The 12,281-nt window shown below is 30.0% G+C and overlaps 1 long non-coding RNA gene across 1 annotated transcript; it reads left to right on the plus strand.

Annotated features, from left to right (window-relative positions):
- Window positions 1–2,237: 2,237 nt before the first annotated feature.
- Window positions 2,238–3,244, plus strand: LOC110918466. The gene is made up of 2 exons (XR_002581340.2): window positions 2,238–2,344; window positions 3,007–3,244. It is a non-coding gene; the product is annotated as an uncharacterized LOC110918466 (long non-coding RNA).
- Window positions 3,245–12,281: the final 9,037 nt, after the last annotated feature.

Here is a 12,281-nt window from a genome sequence, read left to right on the forward strand (position 1 = left end):
AATCAATACAAATTAAATCACCATATTTTGATGTCCTTAGAACTTGAACAAGATATAAAGGACGAAGATGATAAAAACATGCCTTAAAAATAAGGTAATTAATGGTTAATACTTAATAGTTTAATTTAATAGATTTATGCATGTGTGTAGATAATAAAAGCAAATAATCATCGAAGAAATGATAACCTTTGAATGAATATAAACGTTCTTAAAGTTACAAAACTTATAGACACTACTAGAAAACTACATTTTTTTCCTACAAATTTCGCACAACTCAAATTTTTTTATAATTTTCCTACAATTTTTGACAAAAAAAAAAAAAAACAAAAAAAAAAAAACCCAAAACTTTTCCACAAATTTCCTACAAATTTGCCACACAATAAGCATTTGTAGCAATTTCGTCACAAAATTTAAAACCTTTTCGACAAATTTCTGACAAAAATTATAAAATTTTATATTATTTGTAACTACAAATTTAATTTTATATTATTTGTAACTACAAATTTAATTTTATATTATAGCATAAAATACACACCCAATTTAATTTATGACATAAAATATATTTTTAAAAATATAATACAATAGAAATGGGTTAAACGGGTCAACCTGCCAACCCGACCGGGTTGACCCGAACCTGACCCGTTTAGCTAAATGGGTTCGTGGGTTCAACCTGAAACTGGTCCGAGCTCGTTTAGACTAAATCCAAACCCACGAATTTCGTGTTAGGTTCGTATCATGTTTTCGGATCGTGTCAGAAATTCACACCCCAAAAGATATATACTAAATATTTTACATCTCTTGATGTGGGTGATGTTCTTCTCATTATGGCTTCCTTCGTATTGCTCTCTTTTCACCAATACTCGCTGTAAGTAATTATTACTTGTTGATTTTCTAACTTATAAACAGTTTTGATCATTATTTTGTAATTTATTTTTTCAGGGTGTTAGGGATGCTTGTGGTGCTAATGTTCATCCCAATTTATGAGCATATTATATGGGGCCTTGCTATAGCTAGGTTGATTTTCTGACTTAATAAAGTGATATTTCAAATTTAAAGTGGAACTTTTTGAATCAAAACTTTAGTTAGAAGTGGTTTAGATGTAAAAAAGTTAATGCGTGTGATTTAACTTGTTGTATAAAGTAGATACACTATTAGGTGGTATACGTTACATACAGAATAAAGATGGTTTTGAGTAGAGGTGTAGTGGTTTGAATTGATGAACTCAACACAACTAGTAAGCTCACACGTTGTAAATAGGCCGTAAACAGATTGAACATATACAATATTTTTTTTTTTATTTTATGAGTTTATTTTCTAATGGGTTGACGTGTCAACTTGTTTGATTAAACATGTTAAATATGTCAACTTATTTCATTTTACAGTTTAAATGGGTCAGCCTATTTCATTCTGCAGTTTAAATGGGCTAGCCTGTTTCATTTTACAGTTTACACAGGTCTTTTCGAACTATTAACGAACCGATCTCGATTAGCTCTTGAGTGGCCTGACTCTTGTTTACACCCCTAGTATGGAAGGATAACACTGATTAATATTTGCATTGTTTTGTTCAACTTGCAGGACCTATTAGTGGCAGTTCTACACATGTACATTTCTTTGTTTAATTCGTTTTTTAGTGTTTATAATGAATTCAATTAAACATAAATTCAAATATAATCTAATTAGAAAATGAATTTCTTATTTACTTACTCTATTTATGTATGTTTGTGAGTTCAGGGAGCTATTTGAAGCAAAAATCAAGAAGCTTGTTGAACTCAGGTTCAGTAGAGATGCAGTTATACAAGCTTTCAATCTTTTTGATGGTAATGAAGAACAAGCACCTGGATATCTTCTACCTATGGAAAAGCGCGTGAACCTGCTGTTTTTGTTTTGGTATTTGCTGGTGCTGCATTATGGATTAATTTGCCATTGGTCGTTTACACCTAAATTGTGCAATGCATGAAGTAGCTACCGCTGAAACTAAGGATATGATAGTTTATACAGTTTCTTATTGGCCATTTATCTTTGATTCTTTATCTACTTCACTTCCTTTCTGTGTTCTTTGATTTTCAGGATCCTTGACAATAAAACATATATATGAATTATGGTGTCACTTTTACCGGTTGATAACTTTCACTTGATAAAATTATAGGTCGCGTACTCGCAACAACTTAAAGATTTGTATGGGGACGTGGATTGCGATGATTTAGCCTTGTGGAAAAGTTTGCGTCTTAAGTGTAAGGGTCGCAAGATGTTCGGGATAGGATCTTCTGATCCTGATTTTCTGGTGACCGGAAAAAAATCATCTACAATTTGCGGTTCTAACGATGATGCCCGACACTCGCAAGAGGTATCATTATTTATTCTTGTTATTTAGATAGCATAAACATTTTTAAGATAGTTCCATTAGTGAAGGTAATAGTTTAGGCTTTAAATGGGAAGAACGAGTTTGCTGATATGGGTTTCATATGGTGGTATTGAAGGTAGCTTGTTTGTGATTAATTGAGTACATTGCTGGTTGAATAGGTTTGTTATGGGCGGGTTTGGTTCACGGGTCAGAATGGGTTCAGCGGTGCGGGTCAAAATGGACCGGGTCAGAATAGGTTATTTTTAAACAGGGTTAATTTGATTCGGGTTAGAACGGGTTCACGTCAATTTTGATTTGGGTCAGAAGGGTTCATTTTCAAGGTTTATTTAGTTGTGTAAGGAGTTTTTACAAAATAAGCACGAGTCGAGATGATTTTTACCACTCATGTATAAATATATTTAATAAAAGTAAAATTGCAAGAAACATAAGGAATTGCGTACTTGTAATACTTTTTAATAATTTATTAAAATAATTAAGTACAAATAAATAACAATATTTTAATATGATATTTCATTTTTTTAATATGTATGTGTGTTTGTATTTTGTTATAAGGGATTTTTACGTTGTTAGTTAGATTTTTGTAGGGTTGTATTGATCGACCTGTTCGGGTTGATATGTGATGATTATGGTTTTATAAGTTTCAGCTTCAAAAAGTTCAGGCGGAACTAGAAAGAGAACGTGAGGCCCGACAAAACATAGAAGCCCGTTTTGAACTATTTCAACAAGAGCGTGAAAAAGAGCGGGCCGACCAAGACGCATGGCGAAAAAATATGTAAGAAATGGTGAAAAACATCGGAAAGAAGTAAACAAATCTCTCGTTTTGTTAAGTATTGGAATGTTGGATTACTTTTGAATCAAAAAACTTGCTCTTAATTAGGATTTTTTGAGTGTTTTGGAATGTTTTGAAACTTTTGGAATGTTTTAGAATCTTGCTTGTTGCAAATGTTTTGGAATGTTTTATAATTTTGCTTGCTGCAGTTTTTTTGGAATGTTTTATATTTTGCTGCATTTTTTATACAAAAAAAGGTTTTTTAAAATTGAGAAATTGTTATTTTGTCACAAATCTGTCGCAAAAAATTGTAGGAATTTTGTCGCAAATCTTAATTTCTAAGTTGTAGGAAATTTGTAGCTACATTAAAAAATATATTTTTTATTTGTAGGAAATTCGTCGCAAACTGTTTTGATAACTTTGTAGGAAATTTGTTGGAAATCGTTAGTTTTGTAGATAATTCGTAGCAAATTGTTTAGAGAAAATTTATAAATTTGTAGGAAACTTGTGGAAAGTTTTATGATTTGTAGGAATTTTTGTCGCAAGAAAGTTTTATAATTTGTAGGAATTTTGTCGCAGAAAAATTTTATAATTCGTAGGAATTTTGTCGCAAGAACATTTTATAATTTGTAGGAATTTTGTCAGGAAAATAAAAAATTATGAATATTTTTTTTAATAATGTTATTAATTTTAAAAATAAAATACCATAAAATAATATACAAAAAGGCAAAAACGTGGAAGAATTGTCGGAATTTTGCAAGAAGAGTGATTTGTCAGAATTTTGTAGCAAATTTTGCGACGAGAGATTTTGTAGGAATTTTGTAGCAGATTTTGTCGTATTTTTGTAGCTAATCCGGTTACCCACAAGTTTATTTCCTATGAATTTTTTTGTAGGAAATTTGTGGGTAAGGCCAATTCCAGACAAATTTGCTACAAATTTTGTTATCACAAAGTTGACAATTTTCTAGTAGTGAGAGGTGATATATAAATAAGATATACATATAATCCTCAATTCCAATCAATACATATTAGTTGTATTTTCTCTACTAGTTCAAATCCCTTAGAAACGTTTTCTGTCATTTTAACATGTGAAGACTCAGTGGTGGACCCATAAATTTTTTTCTTGGGGTGCGGATTTTTTTAAGAATCGTTTGTCTATTATTATATTTTTTTTCCAGTCAGGGGCGGGTTGGGTTGGATCGAATCGTGAGGGCATAAATGCTTATCATTTCTTTGATGTTATTAACTAGTAGGTTTTCCCCGCGTGTTGAGGCGGTACTTCGGTACATGTACAAAACATAAAAGGATGTTTACAATAGTATCGACTTAATAAAAATCAGTTAAAACAAAAGGTTACGAGTTACAATGTTTCGTTGCGACGGTAAAAAATACCGAAAAATATAAAAACTGACTCGTATCGAAACCAAAATACATAAAATTAAGATGATAAGTAATGCTGTTACCGATGTTCCTATAGCGGTATCAGTATGGTTTAGTTGAGTAAAAAGTTATATGTTCAATTTATTTATTTATAGTAATAGTAATTAGTAAGCAAAAATCTAATTTTTTAAGGCTATAAAAATCTATAACATATTATTATCCGAATTTTTTAAGGCTAGTAAAAATCTATAACATATTATTATCCGAATTAATTAAAAAGAATGGATAAACTTTATTCGAATGAATTAAAAGAGAATGGATAATTTTTATTTTTAGTGCATAAATTAATTAAGTATGGAATGTGTAAATACAATATAATATTTAATGAATAATTTGCAATTAATTGATATGCTAATAATTTCCGAGGAGGCTTTCCTTATTTCCAAGAAAGAAAACTAGTGGTTTTTCTTTTTCTTTCATTACAACCTTCTTCTTCTCTACCTTCTTCCCTGTTACACACTCATAACCCTAAAATCATTTTCACGATCTTGTCACAATTCCATTAGTTTTTTTTTTCATTGCAGACAAGATAAAGAGTTTCTTGGTTTACAACAAAGTTCAAGGGGGCAAAGGAAAAATATTAAGGAATGCGGTCCAGATTTTTCATAAAAATTAACACTAAATTTCTTTTTTTCAAGGAGTGCGCCCACCACCCAATCGAATAGGATAGGTCCGCCCCTGTGTGAAGTCCTCAGCATCACCAGGGACATTTTTAACTAAAAAGGGTCAAGTGGTTCATTCAAACATTTTTCTTGCATCTTCAATCATTACTCAATAATGATTTAACAATTTTACAATTTTTGTATTTAGTGATTTTTTAAATAGAAATAAAACCTAAAAATACTTAATAAAAAAACATAACATATTTCATTAAAGTTAAAAAAAGTACATTAGAATTATAATTAGTATATATAACATTTTGAGTAGAGTGTTATCTATAGTACAAAAGTAAATCTTCCTTCGACACTTAATTACCAAAAGACCATTTTTTATTTTTGCACCACAAAGTAAATAGGATTGGTGGCCATTTTAGTGTTTCTTCAAAACTATTTACTAAAATAGTGGTTTTTTTTTTTCATTTTGTATTGTCTTTTCTTTTAATCAACAAAAAAAACTTATTATTTTTTTTTTCTATTAAATCAATACATTGTTAACATTTTTATTCATTTATAAAAGAATAAAAATGAAAAATAATAAAATTGTTTCTTTCTTTTTCCTTGTTGACTCTTTTTATTTACATATTAATACCGTCTTCTAAAAACTTAAACCTCTACAAAACAATAATTCTTTTTTTTTTTCCAGAGTATATTCCTCATTCAGTGAATGTAATATTATAATTACATTTGAAAGTCAAGAAAACAGTAAAAAAGATGTGGTTAAATTATTAAGTCTTATTATCAGAGTAAAACCATTAAGTAATCATCTTTTTTTTTTTTATCATATCACTAAGTTAATATTAAAAAACAAAGTGGTTGTTCATAAATTCATACCATTTTGTTTTTGAAAATGATTTTTCTTGCTATCTCAACCCAAGAATGTTAAGTATAAGTTTCACTACAGTTATAATGTTTGATTAGTTTTTATTTACGTATGTTTTTTTTATTTCATTGTTTAAATTTACTGTGAATGATTTTATTAGTTTGCCTTTGACATAAGTTAGTTGAAAAAAAATTATAACACGGTGGAAAAGGGTATAATATTGATTTAATATAAAAAAATTAATAAGTTCTTTATGTTGATTAAAAGAAAAGGTAAATACAAAATAAATAAAACATAGATAATTTGATTGAAAAAAAAAACATATCGGATTGACTGAAAAAAAGGTATAATAAAAAAAATATGCACAGCGAATTGATTGAATAAAAAAAGAATAAGTCTATTATGTTGGTTAAGAAGAAAAAGGCAAATACAAAATAAATGAAAACCCCAATTTGGTAAATAGTTTTGAAGGAACACTAAAATGGTAAATATTTTTACCACCAACACTAGTTTGGGAAAAAAACTCATTTTTTTGTTGGCAGTTATTATTTTCTATTTCTTTTATTATGGTTTACATTTTCGGTCATTCGAATTTATTTAGCTCTATAGTTATTTTTTTCTTTTGTACTGTAAATTCGAGTTCGTATATATATTTTACACCAATTCACCACATAAGTTTACATTTTTCTTTGCCTATGTTTGATGTCACGTGACAGTATAAATTTGCTTATGCTTTTTTGGGTTTTGGTCAATGTTTGCTTACTACTTAGCACGGTTTTACAACGTACGCTCTCGCAAGTTGGGAAGTAAAACACCAGTAACTAATAAAACATAAAACATTTCATTAAATACTAGATTATAAGCCCGTGTATTACACGGATCTAAAGATAGAAATCATGTCACTTTACATATTTGCACAAATATACACAAGTGAATTATCTATATACATACACCAATTTACATAACATAGTTATTCTTTTTCTTTGTCGAGAAGCAATGAAAGTAGGTGATCATTTACTTTCTGTACAACTTCGTTCGTAGCAAGTATGACTCTGTTATGAAAATATTTAGATTTTTTGAAATATTGAAGAATCATAGCGATGGTAGGTATTTTATGGTATGTTAATAGAAAAGATAAAACGCTATGCTTTGGTAAAGTTGAAATTGTTATTAGCGATGATGTTTATAGATTGCCATTTAGATCAATATGGATAGTTTGAGATTAACATGTTTTTTAAATTATGAAATCCTGATATGCATTTTGATAAGAGATCTGAAAATTAGAGTCATAAATGCAAAAGTGGAGATCTTCTCCGATTGGATTGATCGAACCCGTGAATGACCAAAATTAAGGACATGAGAACCTAATTATCTTTACATCATTTAAATGATAGAAATCATGTCACTTTACAATATCTGCACAAATATACACAAGTGAATTATTTCTATACATACACCAATTTACATAACTTAGTTATTCTTTTTCTTTGTTGGGAAGCAATGAAAGTAGGTGATCATTTACTTTCTTTACAACTTCGTTCGTAGCAAGTATGAATCTGTTATGAAATTATTTAGATTTTTTGAAACATTGAAGAATAATAGTGGTGGTATGGTATTTTATGGTATGTTAATAGAAATGGTAAACCGCTATGCTTTAGTAAAGTTAAAATTGTTATTAGCGGTGATGTTTATAGATTGCCATTTAGATCAACACGGGTAGCTTGAGATTAACATTTTTTTTTTTAAATTATGAAATCCTGATGTGCTTTTTAATAAGAGATCTGGAAATTAGAGTCATAAATGCAAAAGTGAAGATGTTCTCCGATTGAATTGATCGAACCCGTGAATGACCAAAATTAAGGACTTGTGAACCTAATTATCTTTACATCATTTAAATATTGAATTTTTTTATAATACAATACAACACGTAATAATATATTAATGATAATAATATTAGATATTAATATAATAAATAATATATTAATAATATTATTAGTAAATTAATATAATTCATAACACATCTTAAAAAATATACTATGGTTATTAATTATAATATCGGATACCATTAGAATTATTATAGAAGTAATTATTATATTAATTATATTTAACTAATATTATTATTAAATTAAAGGAGAGAATGTTATTCGCATAAATATTTGAAGAAAGAAAAACTATATAATTAATATTTATAATGTTTAAATATATTACATTTACAATTGAAATAATATAATTTATATTAACTATTTTTATCGCTAATACTAATTTAGAATATTTTGTTATTCATTCATTGCGAAAATCTAATATATTTTGAGTATCCAAATAAAACAATCAATAATATACATATATTCATAATATATACTACGATGAAGAGATTTATATTTAATATTAACATTAGAAGAAGAGATTGATGATATTTTTTAAAATATTTATTATTTCAGTGATTAAGTTAATGTTATGTGATATTTATTATATTAAATTAAAAAAATAAATAAAAATTGTGAGAATGAAGGAACAAATGCCATGTGGCATTATTATAACTAAATAAGTGAGAAGAATGCCATGTGGCATTAAAAGGATTTCTTTATTAGTATTAGATTAAAAAGGTGCATATTTTGAGTAGTGTGTTATCTATAATACAAAAGTAAACCTTCCTTTCACACTTAATTACCAAAAGGCCATCTTTTATTTTTTCACCACAAAATGAATAGGATTGGTGGCAGTTTTTTTTTTTTTTTTTTTTTTTTTGCAGTTATTATTTTTTTTCTTTTATTATGCTTTACATTTTCGATCACTCAGATTTATTTAGTTCTGTAGTTATTATTGTTTTTTCTTTTGTATTGTAAATTCGAGTTCGTATATATTTTACACCAGTTCACCACATAAATTCACATTTTTTTCGACTATGTCTGATGTCACGTGACAGTATAAATTTGCTTATGCTTTTTTGGGTTTAGTCAATGTTTGCTTACTACTTAGCACGGTTTTACGACCTATGCTCCTGCAACGCGAGAATTAAAAACTAGTAACTAATAAAGCATAAAACATTTCATTAAAATATTAAAAACGTGCATAAGTAATAAAAATAAAATATTCGTTTGTCATGATCGAAACCATATTTATTTCTATTCATTCATGCAATTTCAAGGCGAGGTCACGTAACGATCCGGAACGTCAGAGATGGGTTTCCACAAAATTTCAAGATCAGTAACCGTTTTTGATCTTATTTTTAGTTCAAGACGTTCTTGGCTTTCCACTTCTTATTTTTGCTTTAGCTCTAAACGTCTTTTCCAAAAAAATAGAGTGGGTCATCACAAAAATAATCACGTATTAACCGTTCGTTGGCAGCTTCACGATCTCGTTCAATACTCATTCTTGTTGTGATCGGCCTTGGAGAATGAATACCATGTTCCATGAACTGGACTGCGAGTTGAACCGCAATTGTAATTGCAACATCGATCACATACTCGCCTAAAAACGTACTATCCTTACTCCTTATGATGAATAGTATCCCATTTGTTTTTTAAAACTTGAGAAGTGCATAATGGGTGTTGTTTAAATTTGAGAGATGTGGGTGTGGGTGTGGGTGTGGTTTGAATTTGAGAGTGTGAATGAGATGTGGTTTACATTTATAGAAACAAAAATACATATATATGTTTAATTTCCATTTCCACCAAGATTCCAGCAAACGCCAATAACTATTAATTAATGATGAGCATTTGGAATTTGGTACGGGTATTGAATCTGTATCAGTATCTATTTCTCGTACCGAAATTTTTCGGTAACGGTATTTTTGGTTCGGTACCGGTTCGGTATGGTACCAGTATTTTACCAGATTATACACACAAATACCGGTACCGTCCCCGTAACCATATTTGACAATATTCAGTACTTCTATTTTCAGTACCAGTACTTTCGGTATCAATACGGAGCTCATCTCTACTAGTAATGGTTAGTTTATGGGATTGAGTGTGGATTGAGGCATTGAGTACAAAACACCAAGCTCGGAAAACTCATGGATGGGAGATTCAGATCGGCGTGAATTGGCGTTTTTCATGTGTACCACGCCGCACTACAAAGGGCCACATAGATCTCTTTAAGGGTGGACGAAGTTCATCTTTCTTTATCTCTCTCCTTTTTTGGGCAAACCGCCAACATACCACATTACAATTCCACAATTTCTTCCTTAGTGTAAGGAGACAAGGTGGAGTTTGTCCTCTCCTTAAACTTCCTTTTAAACCTTTTTTAAGTAATATAATTAATATAGACATCATGTAAGTAGAAATAATAACATAAAAGTTCATTACTATAATTTTTAAACCTAAAAAAGTAATTAAGATAAATTAAAAAAAGTATATAAAAACTATAACTCTGTTTAACAGTATTACATTTTTATTGTATGTTGATCCTATCAGATGTCAAAACCGCTATCGAGAAAAAAATAAAAAACATAACGTTATTTTTGTTAAAAACTTTATATTGGAGTTTTTAGAAAACATAAACAATACTTTATATTTCGTCTAAAAAAACTAATTACACGATTATTTGATAAATATATTGAATAAAATATATTAGAATATTGATCGCCTCAGCTGAAATATATAATATTTAGATGTATAGATTGAAGGGAATATGCGGGGAATACATTTAGGCGGGTGGTGTTCCCACACGTCCTGTAAATTTCGACCTTCTTTTCGTGTCTACCCCGCTCACCCATCAATTGAAATATATAATATCTCAATTTGTTTAAGGTTGAAGGGAAGATGCGGGGAATACATTTAGGTGGACGGTGTTTTCACACGTCCTGCAAATTTCGACCTTATTTTCGTGTCCCAACTAAACTCTCCCACTTCTTTTCTATAAACATGGTGGTACCGACTCCTCTTTTTCGTATCCTTTAATGATTTTCGTACTTTGTTTTTTTTTTAAGAGATTATCTTAGTTATAGTGGCATGCCTCTCTTTTGGAGGCAACGTTACCTCAACCATATTGGTCTGAGTCAGCAGGGATTGTCACACCCTGGCTTTACCGAAGCGTGGGTTAATTGGTGTGACTTCTTAATACCATAGCAACAATCATAACAATGCTATATGATAAAAACATGTGATATTCATCCAATAATAAAGTTCAGAAAATTCCATTTTCAACAATCACAAAATAAGTTACAAACATTGACTTGATTTAAATGAGTTCATAAAAACTTATCAAAAGATTTTAAAACAACACTAGGTTTAGGGATATGTAACCCGTCCAGGAAGAGGTTACACCTTCTAAACCCTGGATGACTTCTTTATTCAAACGCAGCTCGAAAATACCTGCATACCGTGCCAGATCCGTTAGTTTCCTGAAATACATGTAGTTTGAAAAGTCAACATAAAGTTGAGCGAGTTCATGTGTAAGTGAGTATGTATAACCCGTTGTAAAAATGTCTGTATAAAAATTCCTGGTATGTAGCAAATAAGGAAAAAGAGATCACCATTGGGTTGCAAAGCCAATGATATGTTTGAAGTGCAGTAGGAAGACTCAAACCTAGCAGATTTGGCGATGGGTACAAAGTCACCACCTGGTCCATTAAGCGGGCTCAGGGGTTGGGCTCGCTACACCCAGATAGATCTACCGCTACTGTCCCTCGGTCCTACAATGAGGATTAATGGCCTCAAGTTGCGCCTACCCACTCACATGATCTAAGTAGTAACCCTCCTTACGCTAACCATACCATGTATAAAGTACTCGTAAAATAGTAACATGTATTTCACCCCCGCAGTTTAGAAAACTGAAAACAGTTAAGAGAAAAGGGGGACATGAACTCACCGAAGTGCGTCTCTAAAAAGTATCTCCCTGTCAACCTGCTGTGCGACGACCTACACGTACTAACTTCTATTAGACGGACGGCCGTGCCTTAGCTTAAGGTTTAAGTTTTTTGGGAAATAGTTAGACAACTATTTCGTGTTTGTACTTCGTATTTAAGCATTTATTATATTCCTTCCCAAGGATGGGGGCTTTAATACATGTGCGTTCGTATAACTTCGAAATATATTTTTAAGTCTCACTTAATACAATATATTTTATTTCGTTTGTCTAAAATATTCTACTTCCAAAATATAAATATTTTTCCCAAAAATATTATATTTTATTCCATATAATTTTCCAAAATAATATCCTTGTCAAAATACACATTCACTAGTATTTTTCCGAAAATGCGTAAGTTATGGTAAAAGATCGGGTGGTATTAAT

This window comes from Helianthus annuus, chromosome 16 (assembly GCF_002127325.2).
Source record: "Helianthus annuus cultivar XRQ/B chromosome 16, HanXRQr2.0-SUNRISE, whole genome shotgun sequence".
NCBI lineage: Eukaryota > Viridiplantae > Streptophyta > Magnoliopsida > Asterales > Asteraceae > Helianthus > Helianthus annuus.